General features: G+C 32.9%; 1 long non-coding RNA gene across 1 annotated transcript; it reads left to right on the top strand.

The window, feature by feature from the left end:
- The first annotated feature begins 217 nt into the window (after positions 1-217).
- LOC135153665 (uncharacterized) lies at positions 218-14759 on the top strand. The gene is made up of 3 exons (XR_010293153.1): positions 218-352; positions 7839-7952; positions 13920-14759. It is a non-coding gene; the product is annotated as an uncharacterized LOC135153665 (long non-coding RNA).
- Positions 14760-19029: the final 4270 nt, after the last annotated feature.

Raw genomic sequence — 19029 nt, 5'->3', positions numbered from 1 at the left:
GTGCTTTAGTTTTAGTAGCCCACACCCCTATATACTCGATGTTTTTTCGTATATTGAGGAGTAAATTTCAACCAAAAGTCCTCTTTATAAAATACAATTGGAAGATTGCTCCTGAAATATATTTTGGGTGTGTGTAGGGGGGTTTCCCTTCTTTCAATTTGTAAAGAAAAACAACGGGCTAGTGCTTTAGTTTTAGTAGCCCACACCTACTCTACTCTACTCCGGCAGTAGCAGACGACGGGATTATCATGTGGTGATTCATGCTTGACTTCTTGTCTTGATTTTGAAGAATTGATCTTGAGGAATGTTCACAGATTGCTGCCAGTGGTTTGAAGGTCTTAATTTTGACAAGGTGTGTTCTGAATACAGTAGAAATAAGTTAGAATCCAGTTTCGGCTCAACTGCCGTAATATTCGGGCCCGTTTGGCCCTTTGGCTTTGCCCGCGGGCTTTGGGTCGCGTCGCAGGCAGTTGTCTGAGGCTGAGCCTAGCCCTAGGCTAGGGCTAGGCTAGGAGCCCGGCGACCCAGGAGAAGCGCTTGGGCCTGTTGGCGTGTTGCATGATTTCAAGGGTCTGATCTTTCGTAGAACCGTTCTACACACAGTCATGACACAAGAACGAGATATCGCTCAACTGTTTCGCAAAGCCGATTTGGGCGATACGAAGAATGGTCCTTGAAAAGACACCTCCAGACATATGTCCTATACTCAGTCATAGGACATACAGACATAGGCATGATCTTCTTCTTTGCACACCGCCCGCCACCGTCGGCTTCTCCAGGGTAATCTAGGCCCGTAACGTAAGGGGCCCCATATAATTTTTTTTTAAATATTTTTTATTTTATTTTCTAACATTTTCTCCCTCTTTTCCCCACCCCTTTTCCATTTTTTTTCAAGCAAACTTGAAATATCGAAATGGGCGGCAATCTCTCTGACCCCTCACCTCATGCTTTATCATTAGATAAACAAAGTTCTTCAAACAAAATTTTCCAAAAGAAATTATGTGGACAGTATGGTAAAAAAGAAAACATGTTTAAATAACGTTCAGCAAAAAAAAAAAAAACATGATAAAAACTAAGATGTTACTACATGCTAAATCATTTTCATAATCATTATTATTATTTTTTTGCTGCATGAGATTAATTACAATCAATGAAAATTGTTGGATTTGTACTAACTTAATCGAGATATGATGAATGAAACAAAAAAGAATCTGCAGTAACAAATTATAGCTAATTAAAATATAGATTAGGTCTATAGCTTACGAATCCATCACAATCATTACAAATGAAAATAAGTTGTACCTATAAAAGAAAAGGTTTGAAATTCCATACGAAAAGGCGCATTTTTAATCGTTGGGTAAGCCCTTTGTCATGTCAAAGCAATGTACGTCTCAACTTCTTTGAAATGTTGAACATATATTTTTTGTTATATTCTTGTAGCTTATGTTATATAAACTTCCATAAAGTTATCAACTTAAAATATGACCAACGTTTATGATCATTGTCAGTTTTAGCATTGTTTCTGTTGTGTAAATAGTATTTTTCCTTTTCCATTGCGGATTGATTTCACACATTGTTCTATGTTTTATTATTACAAAGCACTACTTTACCCACGTGACATGTTTGCAGCAATTTTCATATTTTGCTTGCCTTCTGATAAACAGGTATGCTTATTCTCTTAACACATTTGTATTTCTTGCGTTATATCTGACAAATAAAATAAATAAATTTGATTTTTCACACGCAGCCTCATATTTTTCTTTTTAGTCTCATACAATCAGGCACGTTGATTTTGTTTACTCCATTCAAACTATATTTTTACCTCAACAAATAACATTTAAAGAATAATTTGCAAAATTATCACTATAAATAAGTATTCTATAAAAAAATCAGTATATTGAACTAATACAATGTCAGAATTACTTAGTTACATCAATTTTTATGTCGAACAAGGGTCTCTTTCGTTGAAATATCAATGAAAGGTGTCTCTGAAAGGGCACCGTGTTCTAGATCAGGGAAATAATGAAAATTTCGATTTTATCCAGTTATGTTTGTGAATCTTTGAATTTTTTTCTTGTTTTACCTCATGAAGATAGCTCCATACATCAATTCTACAATCAGTAACAAATAAAACATTACTTGATCTCCATTTATTGAAATATATGATTTTATGAAAAGTAGTCATTCCAAAATAAAAGGTTCAAGTGGAGATAAAGACTAAATATTTTTCTGATACTATCGATATCAAATGATGTCGCGGACTTGGAATGTCCTAAATTGCCTTCGTGAAACGGAAAGCGCTGATTTGTTGACAATCATCCTATCTCGGAAGAATGGTCCTAGGACGTTCTTACATATTGCTCATCTCGTCGTGCAACATGCCCCAGAGCTGCACACCATGCGGAGTACCCACCATGCATCTTTCAGCTCGACCAGCTTACCCGTCGGCCTTCGCTCAGCAGCGACGCTGCTGCAGACAGCTAGCTGCGCTAGCTAATCAGTAACTCCAGCCTGCAAACAGTAGCTTCATCCAATCTAGACCAAAAGCTTTGGTCTCTGTTATGTTGGTTGTTCCGCTGAACTCCGTTGGCTCCACTCACCAAATACAGAGAAATAAATGAAAAAATTAAAAATGTTTAAAAACTCCTCGAAACAGACGGCTGCCAGCTGTCTACATCCAATCCAACTTAGTGATATTCATGATGAATAGAGGTTGTTCCTATTTAATGAGCTGGATGCGGACCAAAATACCTCTTTTAATTTGGTCATTGCTGCTCTAATTTAAATATCAATTGTTCAACTTGTATGTGTAGACCTACGGATATTGGCTATGCTATGGCCTATGCCTTTTTTAAATTATACGCCCATCCTACGGGACATATTAGTTACTAATTTAGGGTATGGTCACGCTCGATGTCCGTCCATCTGTTAATTTTTCCTTGTAAACGCGTTAACTTCAGTTTAACTTAACTTAGGCTCATATAATTTGGTGTGTATGATACTAGTATGGATCCCAGGGGCGCGTTTCTCAACACTGTCATAAGTCTAACTTCTTGACTAAATGAAAGATAGTGAGCTACTTGTCCACTAACCGTTTTACTAAGCCCTCTTTGCCAAGATAGGGGACAACAACCCGACTAAATATTTATGACACCTCCGAACCTGTCGTAACTTCTTTCTTAATGACGAAGTGTTATCACGTGGGTAGACTATGACATGCAAAAGTATCTAGAAATTTGAAAATTATAATCTTGCTTAATCATTCATAGAAGTTGAAATTACATTGCAAAACAGGTGTGATAGATCATTCAATAATTATTGTAATGCACAGAAACTATAAAAACTGTTGGTAAAATGCAACAAAACCATTCATTTTGAAATAGTAAAATAATTGAATTGTTAAAGATTCTATCACGTCAGGTCATCCATAACTGGACTCGTATTTGTCGTTTTCAGACACTTGTCAAATTTGTCAAATCGTGTGTTTCGGTGTGTAAAAATTTAAAAATTTATGTTAAACTATATTTTGATGATGTTTGGAACCATAAATAAATGTATAATTATCATTATTTTACAAAGAAAACAATTGTGGTTTACATTCGTAAACTATCAAAATTTACTATCCCGGGGATACCCATCTCAATGTCCACATGTAATGTTTTAGTCATGAAATGAATTATTCATAATTTGATTTTCTCAGCAATTGAATGCTCCAGTCTTCGTGGTTTAAGTATGCATGGTACAAATTTTGCCTCTGCTATTATTTTGATTAGATGTATTTCCAAATTAATCACAATGATTGCAGTTTTATCATATTTTTGCTTTTAAAAAATTATGCTATTTTGTGACTAAGGCTACGTCTCGTCTGCTCTTTCTACCGATAGTATCGATAATCGATATCAAGGGATTCTAGTTAGGAAGCCCTTTGTGAAACGGGTTTAGTAAGATTGGAACTAACTCCGTGGTTGGTGGATAAAGATATGACTAACTTGTCCAGGTGTTGAGAAACGGGCCCCAGAAAGCCTATAGATTTTGAGGTCAAGAGGTCAAGATCACAGTTACCTGTTTTCATCTTACCCTTCTGAAGTCCTTGTTGATGCGATAACTTTGGTTGAACTTAACCTATAGGCTCATATAATTTGGTGTGTATGATATTAGCATGGATCCCAGGAATTGTATTGATTTGAGGTCAGAGAGTCAAATGTGAAGTCACCACCTTCCACTTTTCTTGTTTGACCAATAATTCCATTTTCCACAGGCGGGCGTATTATGTGCTAAAAAAAAATCCCCTTAGCAAAAACAGAAGAAAAAGCATTAAAAAAGACAAAAAGCTAAAAAAATATTGTGCAGGCAAGTAAATAATGCTGGCTTTGTGCACAATTAGAAACAGTCATTGAGTCATTTACTGCTCATTTTTTAAGACTGCTTGCTGTACAAGAGCATCATATGAAATGAGTGCATTGATGAAAGGGAGTCGAAGTTGATCTTCCAAAATTGAATCATATCCTTTGGTAGATTGAGTCATTTACTGCTCATTTTTGAAGACTGCTTGCTGTACAAGAGCATCATATGAAATGAGTGCATTGATGAAAGGGAGTCGAAGTTGATCTTTCAAAATTGAAACATATCCTTTGGTAGAACTGTAAATAGTACCTGTCTGTCCTTTGGTTACGGTATTCATATACGTATTGAACTTCATGCTGATTTTCTCTTTTAAAATAATATGTAAATCATCTTGCTTCAGAATTGAAGCCTGTTGAATTTTGTATAGCATAGCCTATCTTGCAGTTTCATGGGAGCGTCAAGTCTTCCCATAAGACCGTAACACAGAAGTAGGGGAATCGAACTTCTACACAGAATTTGGAAATTTATTAAATATGCTAATTTATGCACTTGTTTCAAACTTCACATACACAAAAAATGATTCTTCTTTGTTGTCCATTTTTTAAATTTCTTATTTTATGTTCCATCTGGTAGAGTTACATAAGATTCTTCAAAATTCTACACATAATTTTTGAAATTTGACAAAGATATTTTCTAAGATATTAATGCAATATTAAAATTACTTTAAATGCTTATTCATGTGTCATAAATTTCAATTCCGTTTGCTTCATATGACTGCAATAGGTGGGGATACAAAATTTCTATGCAGGATCTTGAAACTCGTTAAAGGGGTACTCTGGGCTAAAAGTAATTATATCTAAATAAATATAGTCAAATTCACTGACCAAATGCTGAAAATGTCATCACAATAGGATAACAAATAATGAACTTATTGAATTTTAAACTTAAGCGATATTATGTGAAAATAGTTTAATGATATTGCATGCCCATTTTCCTTAATTTCTTATGCCAATACATGAAATCATAATTTCATGTACATGGGATATGGCTCCCATGTAATAAAATAAGTTACAGCAATTGAATATCTAATACATTAAATCAGTTGTCGATTTAAATTTTTTGTTATTGTAGAAAAAATTTGAATGAATATGATTTCATATAATAAAATACAAAAAATCAAGTGGGGATCAAGTATTACTGAACATCCTGCCTGAGTTTCAGGTGACATGATCAAGGTCAAAGGTCATTTAGGATCAATGAACTTTGGCCAAGTTGGGGGTATCTGTTGAACTACAATCATAACGTTGAAAGTTTATCGACCTAGTTCATGAAACTTATCCATAAGGTTAATCAAGTATTACTGAACATCCTGCCTGAGTTTCAGGTCACATGATCAAGGTCAAAGGTCATTTAAGGTCAATGAACTTTGGCCAAGTTGGGGATATTTGTTGAATTACCATTATAACTTTGAAAGTTTATTGGTCTAGTTCATAACACTTAGACATAGGGTAATCCAGTATCACTGAATATCCTGTGCGATTTTCAAGTCACATGACCAAGGTCAAAGGTCAATTAACTTTGGCCATGTTGGGGGTATCTGTTGAATTACCATCATAACTTTGAAAGTTTATGGATCTGTTTAATGAAACTTGTACATAGAGTAATCAAGTATCACTGAACATCCTGTGCGAGTTTCAGGTCACATGACCAATGTCAAAGGGCATTTAAGGTCAATGAATTTTGGCCAAGTTGGGGGTATTTATTGAATTACCATCATAATTTGGTCTAGTTCATAAAACTTTGTCATAAGAGTAATCAAGTATCACTGAACATCTCATGTGAGTTTCAGGTGACATGATCAAAATCAAAGATCATTTAAGGTTATTGAACTTTGGCCATTTTGGAGGTAATTATTAGATTGCTGTCATAACTTTCAAAGTTAATAGATATAGTTTATAAAATGTGGATATATAGGGTAATCAAACTGTATAACTGACAAGTCTTATGTCGCATGATCAAGATCAAATGTCATTTATTGTCAATGAACGTAGATCAGTATATGAATGGTGTTTTTTACGAATAATTATTTTATAGTAGTTTTCAAAGTCAGCACTTCTGCTATATTGAATCGCATGATGCAGGTGAGACTGCAAGAGGTGCTCCACATTTTTTAAATTTTTGGTAGAGCTTCATCATATTCACCAAACTTCGACACAGAATTCTGAAATTTAAACTAGAAAACTATCTATGCGGTTTTACTAAAAAAATGCTTCTTCATTTGTTGATCCACTTCAAATCTGCTTTCTATATATGATACCACTATGTTGGGGATACAAACCTACACAGAATTTCAGAACTAATTAAGTATGCTAATATATGTGCACTTTTTTTATAAAAAAATACAATTTTTAATAGTTAATTGATTTTGGTAGATCTACATTTGTGTTCGCATAGAGCTCAAGAGATACCTAATTTGTCTGCAACTTTATCATACTTTAGGCCAACTTATATGTTGCAGTTATAGCTTTCTGAAAGAGAGCCCTCTATTGCTCAAATAATGCTCACTGCTCCAAGAATGAGAGTTGTGCCGTTATTTCTTCCTATCTAATTCAGTTTCAGTTGAGAGTGTGTTAGGCATAGATCTGTAAAATCAACCTGAAGAAAGGAACATGAAAATAAATATCATGTAACATTCATTTGATCAAAGAAACCCTATGTCTAAACTCCAAGATAAAATGAAATTGGTTTGTTTAAATTAGATTTAAACCTCAGGATTAATCATGCACCCTCATCTTATTAGTGTCTCACGTTTATCATGACTGTAGGTGTGATGATGATGGGGTGTGTGGAGGTGTTTGTGTCCATTTATATTTACAAGAAAGGAAAGGGGATTTTTCATTGTTGTAGGTACATGTATTGATTTTCCCTCACTTTACCCACACCTGCATTAATTTTCCTGTATAAATCCCTGTGTTGGCAAGAAGTAAGAATAAACACATCCTTTATAATCAGACTTGGAATTTAGTTTTCTATCCTAACTTCTCTAGAGTTTTGGGAAGATATGAAGACAAAACTGATTGTCTGAATATTTCTCTTTTTTACTGAGAGTATGAGCAAGTGCTGAATGGTAGGTCTTATAGATATTTAAAGGGGAATCCATTTATTTGGGTTCGATTCCCCTTTAAAAACATCCTTTTGGGGTGAAATATTGTGACGTTATCTTATTTACCTTTAGAATTGAGTTCCTTGAGTCCATTTTATAATGATGTTACCTCATTGGCCACTTTATGGTATAAAACAAACAAATCATTGATAAGTATATGTTATCTTTTTTTTTCAATTGTTATCTTGCTGAGTTGTGTACAAATTCAGCTTTAAACAATTACATGTTGCACAGTGATTTTAATTGGTGTACTTTTAGTGCATTTATATTTTATAATTCACATTTTTCTTTCATTTTTTGATCTTGTCTTGTTGAATTCCACATTTTCCAGATGGAATTGGATCTGTTTTGGTGGACCTGTGATAAGCCCAGGATCAACTGGTCTGACCCTAACCTGTACTACTGTATGGCTGTCATTATATTCAATCCAGTCTTCTGGAACTGTGTAAGTGATATAGGTTTATGTTATTAATATAATGTATACATAGTTAAATCTCTATTTGCTAGTTCAATCTACTTTTGCAGACAATAATTGCTTTCCATAAACTTATACAGCAAGCAATACCCGTTTAGGCAACAGTAAAGCAGAACTGTAAAGCAAAATCCTGAAGACAATTATGTGAAATGTGATAATTTCTTTCAAATTTAAACACATTTTCTCTTTGTCACTTGCTTATTAAGTTTGTTGTTTCAAAAATCATACTATAAGCTTCTTTGCTATCTTACTGGAATATTATAATGCCAAAGCTCTGCATGTAGGCTACTGCTAGTTATTACTGCTCAGTAGAGTACATATGGTTGATAGACTTGCACCCACCCCACCCCAGGGTGTCATTGATATGCTAATGCAGAGTTTAACAGGGATGTTAAAAAAGTTATTCTGGATTCAGCACATTTAATAACTAAATTCATTAGGTAAAATGATCAATGTGAGATTGTGAATTCATATCTGCTCCAGGCATCAAATTCACAATAATATGTAAAGTATATTTCAAGATTTGTTTTTCATATACATGTAAATCAATTTAAAAGGATCATTAAAAGAAATATAGGGGTTATTTCAAAAACAAATTCTCTTTCAAACTAACAAACTTGCAGATACTTTATTTGACTTTTTAGTGGTAAAGCGATGGGGTGATTAACTTATTTTTCTCACATCTGTTCTTCTTCTAATATTTTCCCAGGGATGAGCGGTAATCCATTGGTGAAATGATATTGATTTTTCTGACTTGCTATTCTTTCTGTCTGTGAAATAGTACCCTGCCACTTTAATCGCATCATCTAATACCTCAATGAATTATTGAACGATAGTCTTTGCAAGATATCTCTGTCTATGCCTCCAATTTTCTCCAACTGTACCCTATACCATCCATCCTACCTTTCTCTCTCCCTCTTTGTCTCGCTCGTCTCCATAACTCTGTCTTTAATATTATTTCTTGGAGGTCTTAAGAGTTATGAATTAGCAATGAATATGACATTTGATTTAAAATTTACTACCAACCTTTAGTTTCTTTTTCATCTGTAATTCTTTCGAAAGTCTTTGTACTAATCTTCCATAAATAAAGTTATTCGATTTCTGACAGATAAAATGGCCCATGCTGTGTTGAGCTAAATGAAGACGTACTAAATCATGAAACTTGCTCATCCCTAGTCTTTATGAATCTGAAATTTTCATTAATATCATAATCAGTTTTTGTTTTATTGCCAGTCATTCTTAAAAGCTATGTTTATAAAGAAACAAAAGAAAAAGCATTGCAAATCTTGGGAAAGGTAAAATAACACATTTCTCTTTGAGGGGTCATATCTGCCATTTCTTTATTTGATTTGATAACTGGAAAAGCGATCAATTTAAAATGAGATCTACTGATCTGAAATACAAGATGGTAATGACAATGTCCCACCATATTGTTTATTCATACCAAGGATCCTATTGTTGAGGATTAAGGGAGCAACAAGTTGTTAGTTTGGAGTTATCAATATTCCCACCACTGGACAACCTTAGTGGTGAGAAACCGCCCATCTGACGTAAACCATGATCAATGCATGGCACTCATCTATTGATCTTTAAATTGTTCCTTGTACTTTTATCTGTGAACTAATCCTGTTCCTGAACACATGCTACTACTAGATGGATTAATATTGTAACACAGACATTTGAAGGATTTGAAGATTAACAATTTATCTTTTATATCTCTAGATGATACATAAAAAAGAAACTTTAGTTTACACATATTCTTTCTTTCATTCTTTCTTTATAGAAGAAAGACTTATTTCGCTATTACCTTTCTTATTTTTGTAATGTGATGTTTAAGTTCATTCATAAAGTTTTGTTATTCACAAGTATCAATCAAGATATTTTTTCACCGCTCCAAACATTTTTTTTTAATATCAGCAAAAGCTTTAGGTTTTTAGATATATAAAATATATGAATAGAATAACTTCTTCAAAGAATTAGTCAAGTTTACTCGAATAAATTATGTATCTCCAATACCAGTACATTCACACTGTCAATTCTGGTACCAGTATTGACACTCTGTATTTCAAAGATGTTACCATGATTGTCTAAAATTTTGAGTAAAAAGTATTATTTTTAAGCATGTCTAAATAATGAATTATGTGATTTGAAAAAGTTTTTTTTTTTAGAAAGTACTTGAAATAGAAACAAAAGTGAGGGCTTTATTTCCCTTTTAGTTTGCGATTTTATGTCCCTTTTTTTTGTTACTTTTCAAAAAGCACTTGAATTTATAAAAATAGGGCAGGGCTGTCCTTGAAATGCAGGAATAGTGGTGTATTTGTTAAAGGTTAATTTTTACACCTTATGTGCAAAATAGGGGTGAATATTCCTTAAAATGTACTAGAAATGCCACTAAGTAGGGGTAAAACTTGTGGAATGATCATAGTCACATCTTTGAATATAACACCAGGAATATTCATATGAAGTTTTCAGAAGAGATGACATGTCAAAGCTGGGTTGAGGGCAAGGGAGATAGAATGGCAGGTTGAAGGGGTGCATACATGTAGATGATTATATGAACTAAAGTTTAAATAAGATAAATAACTTCTAGCACTCAAGAAATATAGGCTTAGATTTCTTTTGATTTATTTGAAATGTGCTAGTAATGCTTTTAATGGTTTCAAAAGAAAATCAATATTTTATCTTTGCATATACACATACTGTACTCTTTCACATTTTGATTTAAATGAACTCAAATATTCCTTTCCTTTAATTTGTTTTGTATTCATCATTTTTTCAGCGTGGTATTTTTTTTTAGTGATGTGTGGATTATCTACATATGAGTAGGTATCCACTGTGTGTGTGTGTATATATTACATGTATATGGGGGGGGGGGGGGGTCAAGGCCCTTTTTCAGTGGCCCATATATCTGATGCTTTAAACAAATATATATAGTACTTTTTGTCTTGCACATTATTTTTCACTCATAATATAAAGTATCAAACATGCATTGAGTCCCTAATTAAATACATGAAAATACACTTGAATAATATACCGGACTGTGGTCCAGAAGGAGAAGGAAAAGGAGGAGAAAACAAAGAAAGAGAATGAGAAAAAAATTAGTTCTAATTCATGTTGCACATGAATATTGAAAAAAAAATACCAAAGAATACTATTATACACCCTTTCCATGTTTGGCATTTCCACGGAATGCTTACTTTTTTGACCCACTAAATTATAGTTAGTCCATGAGTTCATTTACAGTTGACTAGTTTTGGTCCCAGAAATACTGGTTTATATATGTAAACTTCAATGACAAGTCCATCCCAACAAATAGTTGATTTTAATATCATAAGAGAAAATCCAATAAGTATAACACTGTAAATTTCATCAAAATTGGACGTGTAATAAGACAGTTATGACATTTTAAAGTTTTGCTTAATTTCACAAAACAGTTATATGCACATCCTGGTCGGTATGCAAATGAGGAGTCTGATGACATCATCTACTCACTATTTCTTTTGCTTTTTATGAAATGAAATATAAAAAATTCTAATTTTCTCCTTGTCAAGTGAAACGAAGATTAATTCTTCCCTGAACATGTGGGATTATCATTGTTTGAATACTATATGGTTCAGTCATGTTGGCCCTTATTTTCAAATATGTAAAAGATGAAATTTTGTATAATTCAAACAATAAAAAACAACTAGTGAGTGAGGGACATCTCATTTGCAGGTCACCGAATTGTGCATATAACTGTTTTGTGAAAAATAAGTGAAACTTTAAAATGTCATAACTTTCTTATTTTACATCCAATTTTGATGAAATTTTCAGCTTTATGCTAGTTTGATTTTTTCCTCTGTTTATTCAAATCAACATTTTTCTGGAATAGATTTGACCTCTAAAAATGTTAAATTTTGAATGGGCATTGACACATGAAATGAAACTAAAGGGAAGCATAAAAGAAGCCGAATGGAAAAAAAACAAATGTCAGGGTATTATATCTTGATAGCTTGACTGGTGGATGTTCATATAAGTTTGTGGTCTTCAACATGTAAAGAGAAAAGAAAGGGTTATAGGAAGAACAAATAAGTATAACTCTGAAAACTTGTGTTGTATGACTATTTGATGTGTGGTTGAATACTGTATGTAATGGCTAATTAGGGGGTGATTCTTTGTTTACATAAAAGTTTAATTCTTCATCCTGTTGAAAGGCAAACATCAATAACAAACAATTTTGGTTGATATTCTTATGTCATATACATATCTTTTGTAAAAAGGAATTTAAGCCTATCACATTCTAATTGAATTTCACAAGTGTGCTTCAGATTATAAAATGAGAATTGAATTATGTTTCATTTTGATTTTGACATTTGCTCTTGCTAATTGCTCCCATGAAAATAAATATTAATATTAAACATAACAACCTAATCTCAGAACATAAACTGTAATGCTATTAAACTATAATCCTAATTGTTTATGTTCACATTATTCCAAATCTGAAATCCCTCCATTACCCTATAAGAAAGCCTATGTACAAGACATGAGCTACTGTGGCAGGACCAAGTGGTTACATGGTAAAGTATGGGCTTACATAATTGCCCATAATTATCATTATTTTCTACATGTATGAAATATCTATAGTTTTCAAAGATCTTCATATTAAACTTAAAGAAACTCCCAAAATTCAAGGTTTAAGTAAATTTAACCCTTTAAAACAATTCGACACTTACACATACATGTAGGTTGTATCAGTATCCTTCTTTAAGCATGATTTCGATACCTATATCAGCAATTTTATGAACCAGCCTAAACCTTGGCTGGTCTTAAAAACACGATTTTGAGATAATAGCGTTCATATTTTGGAAGTTTATTCCAAAGTGCATATCTTAACGCTTTGAGAGAAACCATAAATTCTACTCTGTTATAAAATGTATTTTTTCAATATTTCAACAGAAGAACAGGGAGGCATTCAGAAACTTAATTTAACAAAGAACAGATTTTAGGTCACTATGCGTACATAGTTTTTAATGGCATATGCCAGTTTGTAAAATCATTCAATGGATACATCTAGGCCAGGTTTTTAACCCCTGCACTCCATTCAGGAGACTACTATAGTGTAGAAACGATGATATAAGAAGCTTCATAAAATCAAAGGAGGGGGTTTCAATCTTCTCTCTTATTCTTTCAATGATAAGAATTTTTATCAGAAATTGGGTAATCCAAAAGAGCTAATGACAGGCTTTCAGAATATGCAAACAACTAACTTTTTAAAATTTGACCAAAAATTAGGTTTATGCTGGTCCATAAAATCACTGACGATATAGAACACTTTTACGTTACATGTACTTACTAAACATAGTTGAATGGATTTTATCTTGAACAGAAAAATACTGAATGCAAAAATCGTATAAAGATAATCTGAAAACATTGTATTTTACATAAGTACTTGTTGAGAAAATTCTACCTTGAAAATTGTATGTTACTGTCATGGAGTGGAATGCATATGTGATAATTGTTTGTATATTTTAGTATATTTGTTTTCATTTAACAATTCTTAAATTGACAAGTCACTACCATTATTCATTCTATATCACATTACGCATGGAACAATTTACATTAACACTACCATGAAATTGGAAACTGATATCAAATGAAGATATGAATTTACTGCACTTTATATCAAAGCCTACACTATTCTAACAGCTATTCAGGAACATTTGAATCGAGCTTTATATGAGATACACTAATTACTCTTATTTATCGTGTCTATTCCTGTGGTGCCTATTACTTTGGTCTCTTGTAGTTTTAGAGCCTAAGTGTGTTTTCAAAAGTGTGTTTTCAATCTAACACTAGAAATACTTGCAGAAGTGTTGTTTTCTCTGAGTGGCTTGAAATGCTGTTTCACAGCGATCTGTGTTCTTTGTGGGACAACTCATGGTCTTATAAAATTCACAGGAGCTGTTCCACAAAAACCAAAGAACACTGAGGATTGGAGGTTCAACTTCTTTCAGATCAGGAACTAGAGATGAATGCGATCACAGGTAGCTTGGTAGATGACATTCTGTAGAGACTGACTGGTGATAGTGGCAATCCTTATGTCATGGAGCCATCTATGGCACACAGACACACACCTATTAGTTTTCAATAGCACTGCAGTTGCCAACAATAGATCAAGGTGAGCTACTGAAGTAAATTGCCTTTCCTTACTGTCAACTGTCCAAAGTCTTATAAGTGACTTCTCTTTTACTTCCTCCACATCGGGCAGCAAGTTTTACAAGACATCTATATGTCTTTAACTAAGTATAGATCGATATGAAATGTTAACCAGCCACGTGTAGAATATACAATTAAGCATTGGAATTAAGACTCATTTTCTCCCTCTACTCAACTTTAAAGCACAATACAGCCGTAACACTTTCAATAACCCATGCAGATAAAAGGAGAAAAGACCGGTTACATAATGCATGCCACGGCTCACTCTATTCTTCCCGTATTAATTGTCTTTCTCCAGTCATTCTTGCTAGGTAGTATAGCTTCGCTCTATCAACCTGCTATAGGAGCGCTGTGGTACAGAATACTCTGAATGTCAAAAGATGTGTACAAGGAAATGTGCTTACTCAGTAAGCTTGCAGTGGAACATTGAACAAAAGAACCAGATCCCAATCCTTATGTATACAGGCTACTGAATAATAGGTCCTGAGTGAAAGGATACTCAACTAGGCAAACCAGAATTAAATCTTATCTTGTTTAATTAAGACCCTACAAGAGAAGAAACCAAGTCTTATATAACAAATGTAAAGTGTTTTGACCAGGCTCTGATAACCGATATCACACCTGATGACCAGAGTTTAAAATTATTTTCAGTTTTGAGCAAGATATTTTAATTCAGCTTTCATATATATATTTCATATCTTGCTCTGTCATTTGAAATCATAGATAAAATATTCTTATATATGCAGTAATTAATCTTTAAAGGTATAATGTAAGAGAGGGATTTGTAAATATTTCAACAATTTAGGTAACTTACATTGTCATTCAGTGGAGTTAGACAAACTACATCTTGTAACACAATATACATTGATATTCAAATCATAGCAAGAAAATTAATGAAAATCTAAATGTACTGCCAAATGATATACTCTCAAAACATAGCAATGCAAGACTTAATAAAATATGAATAATATGAGATGGCAGGAATCTATCTATGCACAGCAGGTTGGAATACAAATGTCAAGCCAGAGCAATAAGTCTTACCAAAGCTACCTGTATCCCTACACAGAACCAGTCAAGATCTTACCATGAGACGGAGAGAGAGTCTTATCCATCCAAGCTGCAATCAACTATTAAAGTGGTAGTAAAACCCGCCAAACTCTCTCTTATAGATGAGTAAGGTGATCTATACTTGTGCATTATTAATGCCCCAAGCCAAACCAGTTGCCCATTCACTACATGCGTAATCAACTCTCATTGGTTCTTTAGCTCATCTTCATTTGCCTTACAATGAGCAGTGAGCGACTTGGTACACAATCACCCCCCCCCCCTTCTCTCTCTATTTCTCTTTCAGGGCCTAGTGAACTTGTTGAAAGTAAAGGAAAATAGATACAAGGATGAACAATAGACCCCTCTGGCTTCCCAAGATGGGGTGAGGGAAGAGCCTCTATTGTTCAACTAACTCAAAGTATTTGATGGGAAACCAAGCACATTTCTTGAAAGAAATCTTTGGTTTGGGCTGTGGGGAAGACACCATATGTGACACACTCTTAGTCTTAATGACAGACCTACATTTGTCAGTAAGAAAATGAATCGTGTTAATTCATCACTATCTATCATTCACTTTTAGAACATCAAGGTTATCTTTAAAAAATCTCAATCAGTTTTATGTCAAAAGATGTTGAATAATTTTGTTAAGGATGACCATACATATTTTTAAATTATAAAAATTTGTTTTGGGTGCTGATTGACTACTTTTCTCTTACACTTACCAATGGCACTAGAGTTTATCTACATGTATTTCAGATGTCTGATGCACACATGGTACATGTTTCTTGAATATAAAATTTTTGAAGTTTGAAGAACTTAGCCATAACTATAATTTTTATTTAGAAATTTTACTTTCTCATTTTAAACCACAGAAAATTTATTTATTACATTTATTCTGAATCTGATTTTTTTAAATATATTTAGTGGATGCTGGATAATGCGACCACTGCTGCATGAATAACAAGGTTTTTTTTATTTGTAGTGATAGTTGGTGTTAGTGCATTTAAAGATGATAGGTCTGTTAGAGAATGCTTGCCAATTAATCTACAGTCCTTTTCTGCATATACGCAAAATAGTTGAGTGGTTTTATGATAATGCAAATAAATGCAGCAAGTTTATGTAATGTTAATGAATTTACACTTTCTATTTCAAACTTGAACTGCTATAGTACAAGTGCAAAATCCCTGTTTTTCTGTTATCTAAAAAGGAAAATTCCATGTTCTTTAAATTTCTAAATTCAAATTGTATTTCTATCTGTGCCATGTGGTAATGTTTTTTTAAACATGACTTGCCAGGTTTTACTTTTACCAGGGTATTTTTTATTGTTTTATAATGTTGTTCTGTTGCTGTATTTATTTATACATTTTGCCCCAGAATTGTGTTTCTATTAATTTCGTGTGATTCCTGTATTCTTTACAATATTTTGAGACCAACATATTTTTCATTTTTTGTTAGACAAGCAATGAACCATAGTAAAATAAAGAAAATTCCATCAATTTTTAGATGAAAATTGAGACATCAGTGCATTTGCTAAATACAGCAAAGGAGATCATATTGATTGACTAGATAGATCTATAGACTGAATGGTCTACTAGTTTGCAATGAAGATAACATTACAAATCATCCTTCTATGTTCCACCTTCTGATCATGTATGATCTCACAAGACAAAAGACTAATAGAATGTTCCCAGGCCATCCAGCCCAAACAAACTATGAAATAAAAGAGTTAAAAAAGATGATGAATAATTGATTTAAGATGTACCTACCATTAGACAATCCATTGATTATGCTTGCTCTACGCGCTGCTTTTCTTAATCCCATGCCTCCCGATTTGGAGGCCATGTTGTTTTACAAAATACCTCCCACCGTTTTTCTTGCTTTTATCTTCTGTTCTGTCACTGATGATGATCAATAATTTGAGCCTGTGAATAGAAAGGTTTTCAGATAAATGGATCGCATCTTGGAGGCAGAGAATAAAAAGAGAAAAGTTCTCAGTGGGTTTGTGAGATCATGTGACCTGATGCGTCTCAACTCTCAAACATTTAGTTCAGAAGCATAATGCTTTAGTTACACCTTTCAGTTCCTTTTGAATATGATTTTTATATATTTTGAGTGAATGATACCAGCGATTGATATACTGATTTTTATTTTTTCCTAATTTATCCTACCAACTTTAGCTTGTCTGTTTTTTAACAATGCTTTTAAGTACTTTACTTATTGAAATGGGGCAGCGCACCGTTATAACCAAAGTGGGTAATTCATATTTCATTGCAGAAATTTAGATATTCACAAAAAATCTAAATATTCACATTAACTTATACATATGCAAAACAAACCAATTTTCATGTTTCAAATGCCATATATCAAATTCAAATATTTTTCCAAGATTATAGGATGATAACTTATAGTTCCGATTTGAATCCATTTATTTTCTGATATATGATATCAAAGCATTTCTAAATCCTTGATAAAGGTTAAATTAATTGAATATATTAGAGTATCATCCAACATTGCATTTTTCCAAAGTAAAGTGGCGATGGTTTTTTTTCTTCATCTTTTTATTCTTTCTGAAAGTTTTTAATTCACTCACTCTCATTGGTATTGCTATTTTCATCATGAAAAATTTCCTATAAATTTTATGATTGCATATCAGAGAGTTACAGAAGATTATATCATATAACTATTCCTTATAAAAAATAAAAAAAGATATGCACTTATTTTTCCATTCAAACCGACAGATTGCATCTTCAAAAATATTAAGAAAGATATTTCATAAAATCCACACCTTAGCAGTTTTAGGACAAAACTGGAGTAGTGATAAAAACTTTTGAGGGGAGGAATAATTTCCCAAAAGTTTTTATGTTTTGTGTCCAAAATGGAGCCCAAATTATGATGGCTTTAATGCATAGGAATATGAACCTTTACCTGTTTTATCAAGGTATCAACCAGATCCATCTTATAAGAGGATAACACCCTGGAACCTGAGTGCTCATTATCTTCTACATTGAACCTGATTGTTGTTCCAACATGTTGAATATCATCAATAGATGACACATTCTTTTGACTTGAACAAATCATCTTAACCCTTAATCTTGTCTTTCACTTATTCTTAAAGAACATCTACCCTAAGTTAATCTATTGTTTGATTGAGAAAGACCAGATGACCAAGTGGAGAATAGTTCATAGAGTCTAAAAGGGATTAAACTTTACCAATTTGTTGACCAGTGCTTTTGAATAGATTATCCAGGTAATTCCTTGTTTTGACTAAGATTGGAATAAAAGAAACCTGCATTACAAAGTGATCTGACTTGGGTTTTAAAATTTGTGTTGAAGATCTTTGATCTCTACACAATGTAAGACAAAAAGGAGTGCTATTTAGTACTTTCATTCTCAGAGTTGATTGTGTGTAAACTTTTAAATTTTCAGCATTCATCATTATTACATAAAATTGAAAATGAAAATGCTATTGCTTTATAGTCCACATTTAATATCAAACAAAAAGTAGAATGTTTTATTAATATGTACATCCTTCAGACAATGCAGAATATATACTAGCCAACAAGTTTGACAGTTTGAGAACTTGTAAGCTTTATGAAAAAGTTTTCTTATCTCCTACACTCTTCTTCACTTTTAATTAGAAACTATCCAATTGAGTATAATAGTAATGTATTATACAACCCTGATATATCTACATGATAATTGAAATGGTGGTATACCATTTCAATGTAGGTTCGAGCTTTTAATATTGACTTGATTTTAGGTTCAGTTGTTGTAGTTTTGTTTTAGTTTCAGATGTTAGCATTTC

This window comes from Lytechinus pictus, chromosome 3 (genome assembly GCF_037042905.1).
Source record: "Lytechinus pictus isolate F3 Inbred chromosome 3, Lp3.0, whole genome shotgun sequence".
In the NCBI taxonomy this organism is placed as follows: Eukaryota; Metazoa; Echinodermata; class Echinoidea; order Temnopleuroida; family Toxopneustidae; genus Lytechinus; species Lytechinus pictus.
This window is presented reverse-complemented; position numbering and strand designations above follow the sequence as displayed.